The following is a 20,389-nucleotide window of genomic DNA, read 5'->3' on the forward strand; positions in this document are numbered from 1 at the left end:
CCCCGGGCTTCACCGGGAGTTTCCCGGGACAGGACGCGCCAGGGCGGGCGGGCGCGGCGCTGACCGCGCTGTGCGGTGCGGTGCGGATCGGAGCGGAGCGGTGCGGTGGGGTGCGGAGCAGTCCCCCCCCCGGCCCGGTCAGGCGGGGCGGAGCGGAGCGGCGGGGGAGCGCACGGAAGACGCCGTGCCCCGCCGTGCCCCGCGGCAGCGCTGCCTCGGCCGGCGGGCGGTGGGAGCCCCGGCGGGGCGCTGGCGGGTGGCGCGCAGGCAGGTTAGTGACCCCCGCCCCTCCCCCGCCCCGGGCGGGGGGGTTTCCTATTTTTTTTTTCTCCTCTTTTTTTTTTTTTTTTTTCCTTTTTCCCCCCTTCTCTCCTCGTTGCATAAATTATGCCGGGCGGGGCAGTGACGTCGCGGGGGCGGGGCGCGCGGCGGCGCTCGCCCCCGGGGAGGGGGCGGTGTCGGGGGCGCGCCTTGTGGCGGCGGAGGGAGGGAGGAGGGAGGGAGGAAGGAGGAAGGTAGGCGGCGGGGGCGGGCGGGCGCAGGGGGCGGCAGCCGCCTGGCTGGCTGGTGTCGCGCTCGGCTCGGCTCCGGCGGGCGCGCTCGCTCGCTCGGGAACTATCGGATTAAACTTGAATCGAGTGAAATTACACAAAGGAGCGAAGCGGAGCCGGCGGAGACCCCGAAACTACCCGAGACCCGCGCTGACCCTTCCTCTCCCTCCCCTCCCTTCCACCCCTCCTTCGCCTGCCCGCCCCGGTCAGGGATCCCCCTCCTCCCCTCTTAGCCCAGCCCCGGTGCGAGCGAGCAACTCCGTGCGTGTGTGTTGTGTGCGTGTGTGTTGTGTGCGAGACCCGCACCCCGCCTCGCCCCCCCCGGCCGGCGGCACCAACTCCGGAGCGTGTCCCCTCCTCCTCCCCGGCCCCTCGGCGGAGGGCAGCGAGGGAGCGAGCGGGGCACACCGGTCCCCGACGGCCACGCACCGGCCCGGTGAGTGACCCCGCAGCTCGCTGGGCGCGGAGGGAGGGAGGGCGGGCGCCGGCCATGGAGCAGGGGACCCGCGGCAGGTCTCTGTCCCCGGCGGAGCGGAGCGGAGCGGCGCGGGGGTGCTCGCTGCCGGCGGTCCAGGGGAGTGGGGGATGCTGAGCCCTGCCGCGGCTCTGGGCGAGGCGGTGTGTGTGGGGGATGTCTCAGCGGGGCACTTCCCCGGGTGTAAATGGCTTTTTGTTGTGCTGCGGCCGGCCGGCCGGCCGCCTGCCTCGCCTCGGGGGAGGGGAGGGCACCGGGGAGCCAGAGCGCCGGCGCCCCTTCCCCTTCCCTTCTTCTCCCGCCTGCTCTTCTCCCCGCGCTCCTCTCCGCAAGTTTGGAGGGTGACTAAAAATCCGGGAAAAGTTGAGTGAAACTGCGCGGCGGGGGCGGCGGGGCCCAGCGCCGGCCGGGATGGCCGCGGGAGCGCTTCCCCCCGCTGACCACGCTGACGGCTCCCGGCGGCCGCGGCGGCACAACAAGCGCTAACAAAGTGAGGGCGCTTCCCTGCCGCGCACGGCCCGGCCCGGCTCGGCCCGGCACCGCCCCGCTCCGTGCCGGCACATGGGTCGCCGGGGCCGGGCCGCAGCGGGGGCACCCCCAGCAGAGGCCGGGCGGTGGGTGGTGGCGGGCGGCAGGAAGGCGGGCGGGGAGGGAGGAGAAGGAGGAGGAGGAGGGAGGCGGGAGCACGAGGTGCCGCTCCGGCCGCCGGTGCGCGCGGCGGGGGGATCGTCCTGCCCCGGCGGCACCGGGAGGGGGCAGGGGGCGGCCGGCGCTCCCCGGCGGCCGGAGAAGAAAGGGGAGCGGGGGAAAGAGGGAGGGGACGGGAAGGGAGAACGCTACCCGAGGCGGCCGGAGCTGTGCCGGCGGACGCCGCATAATAGGGGCTTCACCCCGCTGGGCACCTTCGCTCCGCCGGCGCGGGGCCGGGGCGGGCGGGAGGCGCTGCTGCCGCCGCGCACATGGGGTCGGGGCCAGGGCGCTCCCCTCGTCGCGCTCCCCCCCACCCCGTTCCGGGCCATTTTGAGGGTGAGCGGAAAAAGGTGGTTTGAGGCCAAAGCGGTCAGGGCGCGGAGCGAAGGGGGGGGTCCGGCCGCGCTCGGTCCGCGGGGCGCGGTGGGAAGCGGAGCGGGGCCGGCGGCGGGCGCTGCGTGCGGGGCGGCGAGGAGCGGGCAGCGCCTGTGCGTGTGCGCGGGTGTGTGTGAGAGAGCGGTGGCGGGGGGAGGGGGGCAGGGTTGTTAGTGAGTCTCAGGGAGAAGGCGCTGCAGGCAATGAGCAGCCATCATTACGTTGCCTTCATTTATCCCGGTAGCGCTAAATCAGGGGACGCGCTCCCACGCCGGGGGAGCCCCTCCGGGCGCGCCCCGCGCCGCTGGGCCGGTCTTCGCGGGTGGGTGTCCGGGGGGGGCGGGTCGGGGTGCTGGGGAAGGGGGTGGCCGTGGGGCACGGGCTGGAAATGGAGCCGATTTCCCCGGCTCCCCCCGATAGCCCGCTCACGCCCGGGTTTAAAGTAGTTGTTTTTTAAACAGACAATGGACAAAAGGAAAGTAGCGATGGATGCCCGGGAGCTCCCTGTCCGCTGCGGGGCTGCGCGGCGCCGCGCAACTCTCCCCCACTTACCCACTTTCTGCCTTTGTTTTCGTTTGGGAAGGGGCCGAGCGTGCCTCCCCACTACAGAAAAGGGCGATTTTTTTCATTTGTGAGAAGCTTTTTTTTTTTAAAAAAATTTTTTTTTTTTTAATTTCCCCTGCCACTTGGGCTTCCGCGGATGTTTGGCTTGGGGAATATCAGAATAACCTCGGTGCGATAAGTTTGTTTCTGTGTCGATGTTCGTCTCGATTTTTACTCTCATCAAAGCAGATCGCGGGCAGTGTTTATCCTGGAAGATGGCTTTCGGGAGAATGTGTTAGCTTTTCTTTTTTTTTCCCCTTTTCCCTTTTTTCTTTTCTCATGTTATACGGGACTGGCGGAGGTACAAACAAGCAAGTTGAACAAAAAATGTTTCTGTTCGTTTCCTCACAGATCATCCATTCTAACGACGGCAAAAAAAATCTTAATGACTATGACCTTAGCAGCATGGGTAGCTGATTTATCCCAATTATAAATCCCGTTAGTTTGCGGTAATGTGTGAGTATCAATATATAATTCATATTAAAAAGCATGATCCGTAATTATTCTTCTTTTTTTTTTTTTTGTAAAAGTTGAAATCCATAATTTTCCAATGAGAGTGCTGCATCTGTCGCTTGGAGTGTTTTTGTCTCGCTGTTGCACAACAGAGGCTCTCCAGTCTTTAACCTAAAATGGCAGCTTTAATTTGACTGGGGCCCATTCATTGACAATGATAATAAAAAGGCTGAAAGCTAAATGTAGCTGGATGCTTGGGGCACGTATGCAGAACACTTTCCTCTCCATTGCTGGGCACTGCTGAGAGAGGAACTTCCAAGCTCTCTAGTTTCCACTGTGAAAGTTTCCAACACTTTTTTCCCTCATTAAAAAAATTAAAAAAAAAAAAATCACATTGCTCAGCACAGACCACATTTTAGATGTCTGGGTTGCTTACAAACTTAACAGTGAGGTGATAGTTAGAGAGCTCCATTCAAGGGGTCTGCATTTACAACAGCAGGAGAAAAATTCTAGTAATCCCTTTTAAAATAAGATGCAGTCTGGGGGAAAATTAACCATTTCTTTCTGAGGTTTGTAACAGATGATCAGAACAATTACATTCTGTATGTTTTCCTATCTCCAGCTACTACAAGTGGGGAGTGTTGCTTGTTTCTTCTTGTTTGGTATTGTAAATGTGCTCAGGGTTTTGCAGAGATCCTCTTGATAGTGTACTATTTTCCTCTAGTTGTTAAAACCACAGCTGCTTGGAAAAAGGAATTCTTTTTGGTCTTATACATAACTTGAAGTTTGAAACAGTTTTACAAAACGAAATTTCCACTACTAAAGTATTAGTGAATGCCACAAATTCACACATCTCCTTGTCCTGTCTTTCTGTTAACCTGAACTGCTTATTTTCAGTCTCTTATGAGCTGTTTTTTTAGTAGGAAATTTATAAAGATCATTATTAAAGCTGTTGCACAGGCTCTTAAAAGAGTATTAAATGCTTGTGATTGCAAGTTTAACTGAATTACTGATTCACTGATACTAATTGGATAATCATATTTGACCAAATATCTTACTAAATATTTAACAGTGTGATGACATTTCTGTTATTGCTTGTAAATCCTGGTTAGGTTATTTAAACAGTGGGAAAAAGCCTCTTATTTGTAACCCAAAATTATTTTATTGCCCCTTCAGTAATGAAGGAAAGTTTCAATCATAGGCAAGGATCACACAGTCCTTTTAGGAAAATAACAATTTCTGGGAATGTAGCATTGTAACAATACCAATAAAAAAGAGGTATAGTGGAATACTCACTATCGTAATCAAAACCGTGTACAGTGATGGGAGATTTCAGTTGCGACCAATTCCTTTTGGATTTGGTTAATGCAGAAACCTGAAGAGTTGTGTCAAAGGAGCACTGTAAAGGTTTCCCTGTCCATGTAGAGGGGTCAGGTAACCTGACTGTAGTTTTTTTTCCACGTGAGTTATTTGCTGTTTTGAACTGAAAAGCTTTTGATGAACATTCGCAGTATTTCCCGTTAACACTCAAATAATATTAGGACTTTTATAAGACGTAAAACGCGTTGTTTGCAAGTCAAGGTGGAACAGGCCGATGGCGAAGCTGCAGGCACTGTACTGAAGAAGGGGATGTGCTGCCCAGCCTGGGCTTGGCTCGGCGTGGGTGGGTGTCGTGGTCGGCGGGCCTGTCCTGCCCTGGCATACAGGGAGGCTCCGTGCCAGGTCTGTGCCCCACGGCCGGCAGCTCTGCGGGCAGTGGAACCTGCAGCATGAGGATACAACAAAACCTAAACAAAGACAACCCAGGCGTGATTTTCTGTAAAGCTGGAAGGCCTGAGTAATAGGGACTTCTCAGGTTTTCCCAGAGCTGCTGAAGTGTGGCAGTGAGGCTGTGTTTTGCCATGTCCAAGGCATCCTATAGCAGCTCTCTATCTGGGGTTTGGTTTTGTTTGTGGCGTATGGTGTGATACATAGAGGTTGCTAAGGTGGGAGGAGGTGGAAAAAAGTAACCAGAAAGAAAGAGGGTGGAAATAAATGCAGGTGTCTCCTTGAATCCCACGCCTTACCTCTATCCCTTATTTCCCACTCATTTTTACATTAATTTTCAGATGGAAAGCCTTTAGAATGTGCTGGTCAGTATTTGCTCTTGTGAATCTGGTGTTATTCAAAGAAATTTGTGTGGCTAGCAAGGGTACAGGCAACTTTGTGACAAGTGGTGTGTGTGTCCGAAGGTCTTCCTTCCCCTAGTTCCCTTAAGTCCTCACTTCCAAACCCTTATATATTTCTCTGCTGTGAACAAATCACTAACTGGTCAGATTTATGAGCTGGTTAACTGATGCCCATAAGTAACACAGGTGATACTTTTATGTTACTTTAATGTTCCCTGTATACATGGGAAAACTGCAAATTTTAGTAAATAATTAAACTGTCTTTCTGACAAATGAGTCTTTTGTGTGTAGGTGAGGCTTTAGACTTCACTTTTCCAACAGAAAGTTATTGTATTAATTTAGTTTCTTTCATCATTTAGCTATCAATTTAGCTTCATCATTAAGACAGACATTACCTCCATCATTTCTCATAATTTATATTTCTGTGAATAGCTTGTTTGCACAAATACAAACTACTGGATTTTAATGGAAAAAAGCGTCAAATACTGTCTATGACGTAGCAATGATAAAAAGGCAAAGGGAAACTCCAACTATAATTTATTTTTAAAAATCCTTTCAGAGGAAGGAGTGAGGTACAATATGCAGAAACATCTCATGTTTTTATTAGGTTTCTGACAAGATAGTGAAACCTGATGGAAGTTTTCCTCCTGATTTCTTTCCATCTGCACAATCTGAATAACTTTCAGTGATTTGTATCTTACCCGAGATCAGCGGTCATGGAAATACCACGTTGTAGTTGTGCACTAAAAATCTTTCTTGGAAAACGAGGTTGGAAGGCATGATGCAAAAAATAAAAAGGAGGTTATGACCTAAAGGACACATTCCAAGAGCCCGAATATGACAACAAAGCTCTTAAGGGTATTCTTAAGTATATAAAAGCTGATTAGCTCTCAGCTTCCAACACTGGGACTTTTCAAGGATGTAAACATGCACCTAGAAGAAGCCAAGCCAGAACCAAGGATCTTTGTGCTGCCACTTGGGTTCTTCTCTGAGAGCTGCTCAGTAGTGGTTCCTAAACATCCTGGTTGTTTGGCTGCCCTTACGCTAAATGCATTCTCCTTAAAAAAAGAAAGAAAAAAAAGCAACGACTTAATTTAAACATTTTCTTTTAAAAGTTGGAATTCAATAAGAGTGCTAATTATCAAATCGGCTACTGTTTTAGTAGAACATCGTAACACATGACTTTGAAAGCTTATTGGCATATGGGAACTAACCAGAAGCCCTTGCTGGCATGATGTAGGGCTCCCTTTGCTCTGTAGTGACCTATATAGCTATTTTGGGTGTGGTTTTGCTTGGCTTTCATGGGAGCTGAGTCCAACCTTCCTCTGACATAGACAATTGCTGTGATGAGAGGGCCTTGAGGGGAATGGTGGGGAATAAATAACTTTGAGAATCAATTGTCTGGAAAAAGTCATTGCAGCCAAAATGTCTGCCCTCTTCCTAATGGTTCTGAGGGGAAAATAAAATTTCATATATACGGTCCTGATCCTAGAGGTTGTCCTGTTCAGGTTTTATTTAAATATGAGCTTGTGGCTGGGGAGAGCAATGCAGCAACTTACCTGCCTGGGAGTAGCTGGCATGTGGCAAATCCAGTGCTGGATAGTTTTGGAAGCACTTTATTTTAATGTCCTTGAGCCACTTTTTAAGCTGTTCAGCTGAGCTTTCTGCTTACTGCTAGAACTTCAACAAGTAGCTGGCTTTAAAATTTCTTGGTGAGTTTGAAAGAAATTGACCTCCCCGGAGTTTATTTTGATTTCTACCTACAAAGTAAGTGTCACTTCTTAAAACATTTTGTGGAGGTGTACATCAGATGTACGAAGTATGATTCCTTCTGTGCAGCAGAGACAGTCCTGCTCTGAGAACTCAACATTTTATTTCTCTTTCTCGCCCACCCTACTCCCCTCCCCCCAGCTTTCCCATGGATTTTTTTCCTCTTCAGATTGTGCCTTTCCTGTTGGGTTTTTAATCTTTTTTCCAATTCATACTGCTTTCTGTTTGCTTAGTGGAGTTGTGTTTTCTTGCCAGCCCTAGATAATTAGGATATGTGGCAAAATAAACATGCGTTTCAACTCCTAATAATGCTGCTTTGTACTGAAACCATGGAGGATGCCTAAGTTGGTGTGAGAAGAGCTGGCTGGCTGTACCAAAGCTTGATGAAGTCTCATGTTAGCCCCTGGATGCTGTCATGGCAAGGAGATGGCCAGCAGCAGAGAGCCAGAGCAGGGGGCTGCTTCAGTGCACTGGCAGCTTTCCGAAGGTTCTTCATGACCCTTTGAATATGAAAATTCTCTTGTTTCAAGTTTTGTTGTCATGAAAATGACATTCCCCCATCTTTTAATAGTAGATAGTTAGAGCTGTAGTGGTTTTCTTTGCTCTGTGCACTGAATAGTTGTGAGTGGGGAGGGTCTAGTCCCATGGCAATTTTGAAATGGACATAGCCGTTGTGGGCCATCCCTTGCCAAGCAGAGAAATTTGGGGTGTGGGGAGCAGCTCCTGAGGGGATTGTGATAGGGAAGCTTTGGAGACCAGGAACTATGTGACCAGTGGTAAAGCAGATCAGAACATGGAGCAAGGCCAAGGAATACTTTAATAAAGGCACTTTTGTCCTCGATCTTAAAATAGGAAAGCCTGTGGATTTATTTACAGGGTAAACAGGATTTGTTAAGTGGGTAGTCACTAAGTGCAAAGGAATATTTGGTAGTCACTAGGTGCAATGGTCATTCTTTGGGAGAGAATTCAGGTGAAAACTAACTAAAGCTAGACTGAAAGCTGGAATTTTAGAAGTTTTGAGATCAGTAATAGGACAAAACACAGAGAAAGTCTTCATCATAGAAAGCATTGAGGTAGGTAGTGGTGTTCTGGGAGAAAAGTGAAACAAGCTCTTATGTAATAGAAACTGAGAAATTCAGTTCAAATCTTTGGTATTAACTTGGATGAGCTAGTGAGTGAGAAGTCCAAGTTGATGACAACTTATGAGAAAATATTCTTTGCTTCAAAGAGGATCCATCAATGTAGTTGTTGGGATTGAAATGCAAAGCTGAAATGCTACTTGGTAAAGTGTCTTGCAGGAAAGTGCATGTCAGTCTGTGCTGTAGAGAATGGCACTTCAGTATCTCTTCAAGTTGAAGATTAACAGCCAGAAAGGCAATACAACTGACATGGTTTTTAATGCTCGATAGAAGGAGGATTGAGGGAAGGAGAGTAATGATGAGGCTAACAGATGTTCAAAAATCACTCTGATAAGGCTGAGATAAAACTGCATGAAGGTGAGAGACTGGTAAATTCCAAGGATGCATCTTAATTAGTTGTTCAGGGTATAACAAATGTTTTAGAAACCTTACCTGTTCGTGGACAGGACAGCCTGTCTGAAGTCCAGAAATCAGGCACCCCAAGTATCCTGCTCCTTGAAGTTCTGTATTTGAATGTGTATTGTTTTCTCATGTGGGATAAGATATACTGAAACAACCATAACTGCAGTTACTGGCTTGAAATGAGATCTAAGAATATGATTTTATTTTTTTGTCTCAGCTGTCTAGGCAGGTCCTGTGGATTTTTGAGAATGTGCTCTGGTTTGTGCTGCTTCTGGACTGAAGTAGCTGCTTGTTGGATTTGGTGGTTTATTGCAAGGCAAAAAGCAGGCAGATCATCATCTCCAGTTCTTGGTTTGAGAGGTACGGGGACTATGTTGCTAGTTCCTGGAAAGATCAGGCAGGCTTCACAGGCTGGTGTCGTGTCAGGATGACTTAAAGGAAGGCCCTCTGACGTAGTAGCCATTGCCTATGTGAGTTCAGAGATTCCTTTAAACTCTGATCAGGGGACTTTCACTAAGAGTGTAATTCTTGCCTCGAGTTGTTTTAACCGTGAAGAATTAAACTGAGAGTTCATAGTGAGCAATTTAATATCTCTCTTGATTTAAGAAGGAATCATTCAGAAAGTGAGTTAAATAGGGGTTTCTGGACTGCCTCAGGATGTAAGTCTGGGAGAGACCTGCTAAGTAATTCAGTTTATTTATCAGTACCATTGTGAGTTGTCTGCTGTGCTTTGCATTCACTCAGCTCTGAAAGTGGGGTACAGCCTCACTCATCTTTACTTTAGTCGTCATTCTTTCACTGGGGGGAAGTGAATAAGCAGGCTTCAGCTTCACTTCCCCCCCCTTTCTGTATTGATCTCTAAAAAGGTACATTGTCATTTTCATTTTTGGTTCTTTTCTTTTTGTACAGAAGTAAGTGAAACGTGCTTCTTTAATTCTATTGTAATCTTTACAGAGGTTACTGAAAAAAATTTGCCTTGGTTTCACCTGCATTTCTCCTTACTACAGGTCTGCAGTATTCCCCAGCCCATGCTGTCATCCCTCACAGAAGTGACTCTTAGTGAACATACTTTTATAGTTCAAACAGGATTTGAACCTTGTGGCAGCCATGCAGAAGGAAGGGGTTGTTTCGTAGAAATGGCACGGCGGTTGGAAGAATCACCTTGTTACAGGCAGCACTAGAACAGAAACATGTCTTGCAACTTGGGTCCAATAATCGTTGTAGTAAGTAGTAGTCTTAGAAGTTGAGCATGTTAGATGTTGCACTGAAACTATTTAAAAAAAAAAAAAAAAGAAAGAAAAATGGAAGGGAGGTGTTTGTGTGGCTTTTCACTTACCATGGCTAAAATTAGAGAAATGCTGTGGTTAAGGTGACTGAATTCTTGAATGGTGAGTTCTCATGGAAGTTAAGGCCTCACACCCTGTTGCTGCCCCCTGCCCAAACCATGACTACTTAATTTTGTGAGGTCAAAAAATAAAACCTTGGCTACAGAAAAGATGGCAGGTGAACGCAATTGCTTCCATAGCTCTTCTCATAAGGAATTTCCCTAACACAGTGATTTAAAAGATTAATCTCCTTGATCTCTTTTCTTCTTCACCTTTCTCTATCTCCTCTCTCAAAAGAAACCAGGATGCTTGCCTTTCTGCCTGCCTCTCTGGATGGACAACCTTTAGTTTGTCACTGGTTCACTTCCCTGCTGGGAAGGGTGACTTTCCTGCTGAGACTGTGGCATGACCAGTGGCACAACTGGACTGTGCAGTATGGGGCTGGTTGGGCAATGCAGATTTTGGCTGTCTGAGGAACTGGACTAGAAGGGGTTCTTAGAGGTGGATATTACTATCAGCTGGGATGCAGGCTGTGTGCCTGAATTTATGCCCTGGTGGAGCTTCTGTGATCTGCTGCTGTCTTCCTTTGTGTGCCTGTGTGTCACATGGAGTTCAGCGGTGTGTTCTGTGGCTGCCCAACATTTAAGATTTTTGGTAGGAAGCTGGTAGGGTCAGGAAGGCTGAAAATCCCTTCCCTAATTTGACAAGGTGTGATGATGGTGGTGTTTTGGGGCAGGGTGCCGCTTCTCCTCAGTGTATACTGAAAGCAGCTGTTTCTGTGTCGAGGAGCCTCCAGGTAGGCAATGAACTTTGAATAGCAAGATCGATTCAATGTGGCTGTGAGAGGGATACATTTGGTACACCTTGACTTCTCTCTTCTGGAGTGAAACAGTACATCCGCAGTGGGCAATCCATCACAGAAGGAGGCAGATTGATTCATGGCCAGAAATCACTGGGCAGAAAACCTGGGGACTAGGCATCTGTAGCACCTGCTTCCACCTTCTTGGCTTGACTGACTGCCTCCCTTCCTCCCTCAAGGTACTTTCTCTTAGGCACGTACATAAGCTGTCCCCTGGTAGGTTTACTTTGGATACTGTGGTGACAAAAGTTCTTGCTCTTTTCTGCTTACCAGAAATACTTGTTTCTCCATCATAATGCTTATTGAGATTGGTGGTCATGCTCCCAGGATTGTTTGGGGTTTTTTTTGGTCTTGTTTTTGTTTGGTTGGTTTTGGTTTTTTGTGTCTTAAGTTAAAAAACAAACAAGCCCCCCCTAAAACCCAGGGTGAAATCTGCCAGGCTTTCTTTACCCCCCTCTTCTAGGGTATTCTTGTCTTGATTTTATGTTTGTAAGAATTTTTTTTCTTCTGGTAGAGTATTATACTTAAATCTGGGTAAGAGTACATATTACTATATTTTTTTTTGTATGATAAGTTTTTTTGTAGCTCTGAAGATAGCTGAAAGCTGTTGAATGTTGTCTTGTGGTCCTTCTAATAATTTGTAAGTCAGGGTATGGTTTGCGAAATGCAGTGAGCTAATTTAACCAGACATTGTTCTGAAAGGAGAAGTTTCCTCTCTGCCTTTGTCCCCCTGCACCCTTCCTCACAACCACATGGCTTGGCTACTTTTTTTCGGCAGCAGTGCTTGTCAGGTCCTTCTGTGAGCCACTTTAGTTCACCAAAATGGCAGAAAAATAACTCTGTAAAATGGAGAGCATTTTGCTGTTGTAATGAATCAAACTGGCTCATAAAAGGATCTGATGAACACCAGAGCTGGTACTAAGGACAAGGGGGGTTGCTGGCTTGGAGAGCAGCAAGGCCTTTTCATCTTTTCATTTTGGTGGCAGTGAGCAAGTGGATTGGATCAGTTGCCTGGGAACCTTCATGGGAGAAAGAGAAATAGAGTAATCATCTGTGAAGCAAAGGACACGAAAAGAAAAATGTGCTGGCCTGAGTTAAAATGGATATTAAAATTTGTTTATTCCGGTGATGCTATGGATTGCATGCTAGACACAATTTGTTAGAATTAATAATTGACTGCCCAGAAATCAGTTTTCCTCTTCAGGTAGGAAAACTAAAGCCTAAAAGATTAACTAATGTATAAATAACTTGTTTGCTCTTTCAAATGTGAAGTATTTAATCTTTGAAACAATTTATTCACAAGAAAGGGGGAGAGGGAGGTGGTGGTGGTGCTTTTTTTGTTTTTTGCAAGCTTGAAATCCTCCATTAGGTTCATCAGCTTTGAGTCAATTTGTCTGTCTCAAATTTTATCAAGTCAGTGTTGTTTCAGTGTCATCAAGTTTCATCAGTCAGTAATTCCGTGGATTCCATTATTCAGAGTTTTATCCCAACTATTTATATTTTCCTGCTGGTTTGAGATGGAATGAGAGCTTGGTCCTAGTAGGTGGCTGAGGCTGTTACTTTCTCTCATAATCTAAAGCTTTCTGATAGTGACATGAATGCACTCCTACATGTTAAAATTGGTGGGAAAAAAAGTACATTGCAGATCAAATAACATGCTAGTTAGTCACTTCTGTAACACAGTGCTCTTGCTGCTCTCCATAGATATGGGCAGTTTACACTGTGTAGCTCAGCAGAGGAATGAGCACCTTACAAAAAGTCAGGGATTCTGACTGCAGCTTTTGCTCAATCCACCTCAGCTTGAGGTGACTCTTTCAGCATAGCAGCAACGTGGCGTTAGAAGCTGCTTGCTTTCTGAAGAGCTCTGGCTTTTTTGTCTAGTTATTTGTGTATATTGCCTGCAGTGTGACAGAAAGGGGCTTCTTGGCAGGTGGAAGAGTGGAAGCTCGTGCTTTCCTTCCTGTTTTTCTCAAGATTTGGGCAATTACTAGAAGGTAAACTCTTGCCATAGTTACAAAAAAACCAAACCTTCATGTAGTGCACCATCTAGATTCTTTTCCTTGTGTTTTACATCTAAAAATTCCATTTCAGGATCTACTGGGGATGCCAAGAGGTACAGGAGAGGGGATTTACAAATTCTATCTTATGGACATTGTAAGCTGCATTTGGTGAAAACTGTGAGGATGGTGGCCCTGACTAGCATTGTGTGTGTTCAGAGGGAATATTGTAGTTACTAAAAGCAGCTTGTTTACATTAGGAATTGTATGTGCTAGCTCTAATGGGCTTTAGGAAGCCCAAAGCACAGCTGTAAAACATCTGTCTCTGGGACCAGATCTTGTCTGTCTGATGAGTTGTTGTCCTGCATTTCATGTTGAGATTTAGACAAGAAATAAATTTTTTTTTTTTTTAATAGAAAAGTTCTTCAGCCATCCTGCTTGAAGACTGGTTTGTACTTGAAAGGCTATCATGCTGTTGTCTTGAACACAGAAGTTAAAATAGTGACTCAGTATTGACTTAACTCCACTTCCTCTTTAATCCGATCATCTTGTTGCTATATGACCTTACAACACCTTAATTTAAAGGCTGCTTATTCCAGTGGATTAAATTTGGAGGTGTCTGGTGTGGTAGGCATTGCTACAGGAAGGGCTTAAAAGGAACTTATTCGTTGCCTCAAAAAAAACCAAAACAAGGTGTTGGAATAGGAGCAGCGAGGGTATTTTTCCACTTTGGGATGCTGGCATATGGACAAGGCTTGCTCTGAAAGAGCAGGAGAAATTTTGAGCACATAGTTCTGCTGTACCATAAGAAAAAGTACATTCACTTCCAGTGAGTGAATTTGATGCTCCTTGTCTTCCACTTAACATGGAAGTATTAGAAGGCAAAATATCTGTTTAGTTCATGCATTTCTGAGTGCTTGGGTGGTTTTTCTTCTTTTCAAGGCTAGTGACCTGAGCAGGTAGTTGGAAGCCAGGACCCGAAATGCTACTCCAAACTGGTGTGCCAGGTTCATAGTGATGTGTTTTGTGTCTCCCATATTGGGATGTGTAATAGTTGCTGATTACCAAGCAGCACTTGGCAGAGGATCTTGATTCTTTACCAAGTGTTAATTCTGTCTTGCTACTGGTCTCGTGAAGTAGATAAATGCTGTCCTTAAAAGGACAGTTGGTCTGACATTCAGCACTTAAAAAAAAAAAATCTGTCTTAAGTGTTCAGAGTCTGTATCTGAACAGCCTGCTATTTTTCAGAATTTGTCTTCTTCCTTTAAATATTTTTCTTAGGAGTAAATTCTAAACAATTGTATTCTGTGTATTGAGTTTAGGGACCATAAACTTCCTTCTTGTCCTATAAAGTTTCTTGAACAAACTCTGCCAAACAGGTCAGCCATAATATGTTGAGCTTTGGCTTAGCAGTAGGAAGAGTTCAGAGAGTGTAGTCTCTACTGTTTTATTAGCCATTTTGATTTGCATTTTCTGTCAGGTTTTTCTTCCATCTCAAGTCAGGTATTTAATCTGACTAAACTAAACTGAAGCCGAACTGAAGTTGGGTGTTGGGTGTGATCTGGGGGTTATGGTGAGTTTTACTGTACCTGTGAAAACTTTGATCATTTAGAGTCCTTGAAAATAAACCACTGGCATGTTCTTCCTGTCTCTGACAGTGGTCTAGCAGAAGGTCTGTTCTGCATTGGGAATAGGCTGCTGCCTTCAAGCTTGAGCTGCGCTCAGCACAGAATGGCAGCAGCACCTTCCATGGATTGGAGGAAGCAGGGGTAAGCAGGAAGGTGCAGAGAGACTGGGTTCTTCCATTGCTTACAAAAGCAATCACCATGTCTTCTGTATTTGCAGAGGGAAAATTCCGTACCCCCAGTTCAGGAGATGGGCATGGTCCCCACTTTATAGGTAATAGAGAGGGTTTGTTTTCAACAGCTAAGACATTGCACAATGACTTGTGGATTGGAACTGAGGATTGAATTCAGTCTTCCAGTAATTCCTTTAAGTGCTTAACCTAAATATGTTGTAGTTATTTTAAGTACCTTTTTATAACAGCAGTAAAGCTTCAGGCCAGTGCTTTGAGCTGATATTATCTTTTACAGCTGCTGTTTAAATTAGGAAAAGTATGAATATTTTAATTTTTTGCACCACTTAGTGTTGTTTTTAAGTCTTTTTCCATCAAACCTGAAAAGATAGTTTTAATAAAAGTTCAGTATTCCTAAAACTTTAGAGTATAACACAACTTTGATTTGAGTTATTAAAACCACACTCTTTTGAGTTGTTAACAAAATGAACTTAAAACCCCCTGTAAGTACTGAGTACATCCAGAGATGTACTGTATGTGCTACAGTATTTAGTATTGTCAGTGTTTCTGTTTATTTTTTTTTTTACTCCTTTAAGGGGTTACAACCAGATCATAAACTCTCTTGGAATTTTCTGTTGTTGGAATAGGGTTAGTCTTTTATACAGCATCGGTACAGTTTCAGCAGAGTCTGATACAGTTTTGGGTGTCCTTGTCTCTCTCACGTTATGGTCCTCTGAAGTGTTGTAATCTCACTTGCATTCTTGAAGTACTGGTAACATGGACTGAAATACAGTATCTTCATGAAAGGAGGGTGAAATGTTATACTGGAAACAGTGTATTATTGAAGTAGCATAGTTGTCAACACCTATTAAAACCATGTTGCAAATATCATCTTTCTTTTTTAGTACCAGAGGTCTGAATCCTATTTCATAGCAACCAAGGTGGAGGCTATCCAGAAACAGAGCAAGCCCCTTAGCCTCCACAGCTCTGCAGCTCAGAATTGTCTTGGGAAAAGTGATAGGTAATGCTTAATGAATTTTTCTTGCATGAATTCATCTAGTCTTCTCTTGGTCTGTGTAAACTCTTGGCTTCCATTGGGACTGTGGCAATGAGTTCTGCAGCTTAAGTACACATTGTATGAAGAACTGCTTCCTTTTATTTGTTTTATTTTGAACCTACCACCTGCTAGTTTTGTTTGATGTTCTCTAGTTTCCTTGTTAAAGGAACAGTGGTTTGCTACGTACCTGTTCCGTGCTGCTCCTGATTTTGTAAACTTTTTATTCTCTCCCTGGTTAGCCCTTCTTGAGGCTGGAGATTCTGAAGGGTATTCATATACCTGTCACCTCTCTCTGGTCCATCAGTAATTTTAATTTTGAAGTGCAGGTGAGAAGAGCAAACACTGGCAATGCAGCAAGGTATAAGCACATCATAGGCTTGTGTATCCCATTTCTTATCCAATTCTGTGAGGTTTTTTCCATCTCTTTTTTTCTTCAACATGCTCAGTATTCTGTTTACTCTTCTGACAAATCTGGTTTTCCTAGATTATTTATTTTAGCTCCCAAATCGTGTCAGGACTCAGTAAAATGTATGTAAAACAGTCAGATTGTATTTTCTCATGTGTGTTGTTATTGATTTCCTTCCACTGAATCTCATCTGCAGTTTATTACACCTTCAATGGGTGTGATGAAGGTCTGCTGCTTCCTGCATAGTTGATTTTAATTTTTAGCAAAATTAAGTTGTTAATACTATTAGCAAACTCACTTCAAGGTTCACCTGTTTCTAGATCTTTTATGTGCATGCTGTCAGAGCAGGTCTGGAAAGAGGTTCATTTCCTGGTTTGAACTGGTTACTTCCATCCATGTGAAGACCTTCCCTCCTTTGCTGCTGTAGCTTAGTTTCCTTAAGAACCATTGCTGGAAGACCTTTGTTCAGCAGCTGGCACGTGTTTTGGTCATCCAAGTTAGCTCAGACTTTGGCCATTTATCAATTGCTTCAATGAAATCTCTTGTACTGGTAAGACAGGACTTTGCTGTGGGAAAGCATTGGTGTCACTTCTGTAGTCTGTACTTAGGTATGTGCCCGTGTTTCTTCTATCTTCTACTTATTTGCCCTACTGGGATGTTAGACTTGCTGGTCTGTAGTTCTTGGCAGGCTAAAGGTATGACCATCTTTCAAAACTGAGGCACCACTGGCAACAGGCAGTGTTTGGAACCTGAGATATTATGCAGCATAGCGGACAGATAGGCTGTTTTATCCTTCAGCTCCCCACAACTCTTGGTGAATGTATTGGTGACTTGCTGCTGTTTGCTTTGGTTCGACCAAAACTGCCTCTGAGGATTTATGTGCCAAAAAAGATGAAAGCTTCCCTTAGCTTCTCCTATGACGGGAGATGCAGAAAACTTGTAGTTTTTATTTTCTTGGAGTATTTCTTTCGTATCTTGATTATATGTTAGTCCAGTGGATTCTCTAGCAGGCTTCATATAACTGGCATTTATGAAAGGACCTTTTATGACTTTGCCCCTCTAGGAACATATCTTTTGTTTGCAATTTTTCTTGCTAGTTTCTTTTGTCCAATTTATTCCCCTCTTCTTGAGAAATGTTCTTAGTGATAGCTTCCCCACCTTGAGGTTTAACTGTGATGCAATTTTTTCCTCGTGTCTCTGCATTTTCAATATAGTATTTTTTGTCTGTTGTCTGTAAACATTTTGTCCAACTGCCTGATTTTGTTTCTCTTACCAAGCTTCCTCATTTTAATGCTTTTTTCTCTTTGGAAGTAAGCACTCCAATGATGCATTTTTGTTGTTTGCTGCTGTTTTAGGAATGCTAAGCTCAAACATATTTAATGGATTTCATTAGCAGTAGCATGGTACAGTTACGTCAAATATGATAGGAACAAATCTGAATTGTAATATAATTTTGTGGATGTTTAAATAGTCCATGTTGTAGTTAAAATGTGGCAGTGTTCCCCTGTGTGTTTCACTATAACTTCATATAAATAGTTTGATAAATACAGTTTAAATGCTTTTATACTGTAATTTCTTCTTGCCAGAAAACCAGTCACCTTACCAAGTTGTACAAGTAGGATGGAAATTTATTTTGAATGCCATTGATTTATTTAGGAGTGAGACAAAGTATGTGACTGTGTCCTTCAGTTATAATTCCCCATCAATTGTAAATTGAAGCATTTGTTCAAATATACAGTATAAAACAGTATTACAATCAAGCTGCAATTATCATGGGAGTCATAACTTCTACTTTTCTTTTTCTTGGCTCTCTGTGTGAAAAACTGTACTGTAGTATATTATTTAATTGTTTAGTACTGAGGTCTCTCTGTTTTATCATAGTATGTGACATGCTACAGTACCACTCTGTATAAAAACCTTTGGTGCTTGAAGCAGTGGTGGAACAGTAAGAGTTTATTCATGTCTTCATGTATAGATGTGTGAGCACCATATTTAGAAGAACTATTGCACAAATAATAACCATTTCATACTGCAGGGTTTTTGAGAATTATGTTGCTTTGCTGAGAATGACTTGGAAATTCATAAGTCTGTAAATCTGAAGTCATGGGCATCACTGTTACTTCTGTGTTTCATTTGATAACTTGTGTTAGGGAAGAGGCTCTCCCGAAAGTCACTTGCTCTTTCAAAGTAGACTGTAACATGCACTCACACAGTTGTTCACCATAAGCAACTCAAATTTGAGGAATTTTATAGTAAAGTAATGGAAAAAAATGTTAGCTGTATTAAGATCATGAAATATTTAAGAACTCATGGTCATGAAAGTAGGCAAACTAGTTTTATAGAGAAGGAGCAGTTACATTTTCAAAATGGATGCTCTGAAGGGTAGCAAGTATGAGTTCATAAGATTTGGAAATAAACAGAAGTTTAAAAGAGATCTTATAAAATTAATTTTTTCTTTAACAAGAATGCAGGTGTCATGAAAGGCTTGTGCCTATTTCAGTTGTTGAGGAGTCATGATCCTGCTTTGTTAAGTTAATATTTAAGCTTTCTCATAAAACCTACTACAGCTTCTAGATAGCATGCCATATGTACAAAATAAACTCACCAGTTGTTTTGTTTTCTACTAAAAAGTTAAATTGCAATCAATGTCTGTACATGTAAATTTGTTGAGGGTAACAGGAAAAGGAACTATGCAGAAATACAGGGTTTGTCTTACAAAAGAACTTATAGGAATTTTAGGATGTGGTCATTTCTTAGTTCAACTAATACAAGCAAAGCACCTAGAAGAAAGTGGAGAGGTTGTTTTCTGTTTGCAAAGAAAAGGCTGGTAACAGAATTTGAAGTAACAAGAGTTGAAAGTAATCCAGCCTAGACAGAATTAAAAGCAGAGTGTTCTGGCATGGTAGATTCTCTTAGGTGGTGTTTAGTGAATGGGTGCTCTTGCCATTCATTTTTTTATCTCTTCCCTAACTAACCCATTTTGAATTTCGCCTCCTAAGTAACTTTCATGAAGAATAGAGGGGAAATCTAGAATTTGTTTAAAAGCTGTGTAGTTGTGCATTAGTAGGATGTATCTCTGCTATTGGAAGATCACAAGCTATCAGTCATTTAGCACTGAGGTTTAAATGGAATAGGTGCTTTTATAGGCTGATTTATTAGAATATGTTGCTTATAGGCTTGTTGAAAAACGTCGCTAGCAAATCTGATGTGAAAAAATGGCACGAGGACAGTTGGGGATTTTGTCATGGTCTATGAATAGCTGATAAGCAAAATGAGGTGCTGTAATGCTGTTGTTTTCTCTCTTAACCTCCTTGTCCCCTATCCTCCCCCACAGATGGGATTTTGAAAGTGGCACTGGAAAGGGGAAGTAGGTTTTAATCTAGTAGCATGAACATGGATTATAGGTTTTTTACTTCTATTTCTTTGATCCTTCTCAAAGGCATGTCTCACTTGTGTTCCCTCCACTCCAGCAATAAGGCAGTATCTTTTGGAGGCTTTTAAAAGGCCACCTTTCTGTTGGCCAAATACATTTTTCAAATAAGTTTGCTGTTGATGATTTAATGATCTTGTAAGTATTATCTTAATTTTAATCAAAAGGGTGTATGTGTTGATTAGTTTGATGAGATTAAATCATGTGCTTTGTTTTAGAGGACTGGAACTAGATGATCTTTAAGGTCCCTTTCAACCCAAACTATTCCATGATTCTGTGATCCGTGAAACAGTTATGCCTTAGCAGAATAGAGTCACAACATAGGTTTGTTGTAGGATAAAATCAAAACGGACTCTTTGACAGAAAGTTGTCAGTTTTCCTTGCTTTTTCAAAGGCTTGGATATATATTTGTCCTTCTGGTCTACCCTTCAGTTTAACTACAGTAGTAAACTCTTGGAAATCTTATGTGGAAAGTACTTTAAAATGTTCATAAAGACAGATAATCCCACCATGGTTCTGATGCCTCCTTTCCCCCTTCTCCATATGATTATTGGTCTGAATCAGACATCTGCCCATCACTTGGCCACATGTTCTTATTAATGAGATACATAAGGATAAGCAGTAAGAGTTTAATTGTCTGTTTCTGCGTAAGCACAGTTTATGTATGGTGAAGAATGATGATTTTTCTTTCCTCTAGTCTCCTTTTACCCACATATGTCTAGAAAAGAAATAGTCAAACTACTAGTTACATGTTTTTAGCAGAGAAGTAGAAGAATAATGTGGGCATTTAGTGTATTGGGCATAAAAGAAAAACTTATTATCTGAATATTCAGGTAGATGCTAATGTAGTACAAAGAAGCTGTATGTTTAGAGTAACTTCTGAAAAGCATGTAA

At 43.8% G+C, this 20,389-nt stretch overlaps 1 protein-coding gene across 7 annotated transcripts in view; it reads left to right on the plus strand.

The window, feature by feature from the left end:
• The first annotated feature begins 229 nt into the window (after positions 1–229).
• The window catches only part of CHD7 (chromodomain helicase DNA binding protein 7), a 131,872-nt gene continuing 111,712 nt past the window's right edge, over positions 230–20,389 (plus strand). For 2 of the 7 annotated variants that reach the window (XM_048286432.1, XM_048286431.1), the window contains exon 1: positions 549–987. The gene's annotated coding sequence lies outside the window, so the exon portion shown is untranslated. Of the gene's footprint in view, positions 272–548; positions 988–2,819; positions 3,151–20,389 lie in introns of those variants that run through there. The other 5 variants (XM_048286425.1, XM_048286430.1, XM_048286427.1 and 2 more) reach the window with 4 other exon arrangements.

This window comes from Corvus hawaiiensis, chromosome 26, assembly GCF_020740725.1.
Source record: "Corvus hawaiiensis isolate bCorHaw1 chromosome 26, bCorHaw1.pri.cur, whole genome shotgun sequence".
Lineage (NCBI taxonomy): Eukaryota > Metazoa > Chordata > Aves > Passeriformes > Corvidae > Corvus > Corvus hawaiiensis.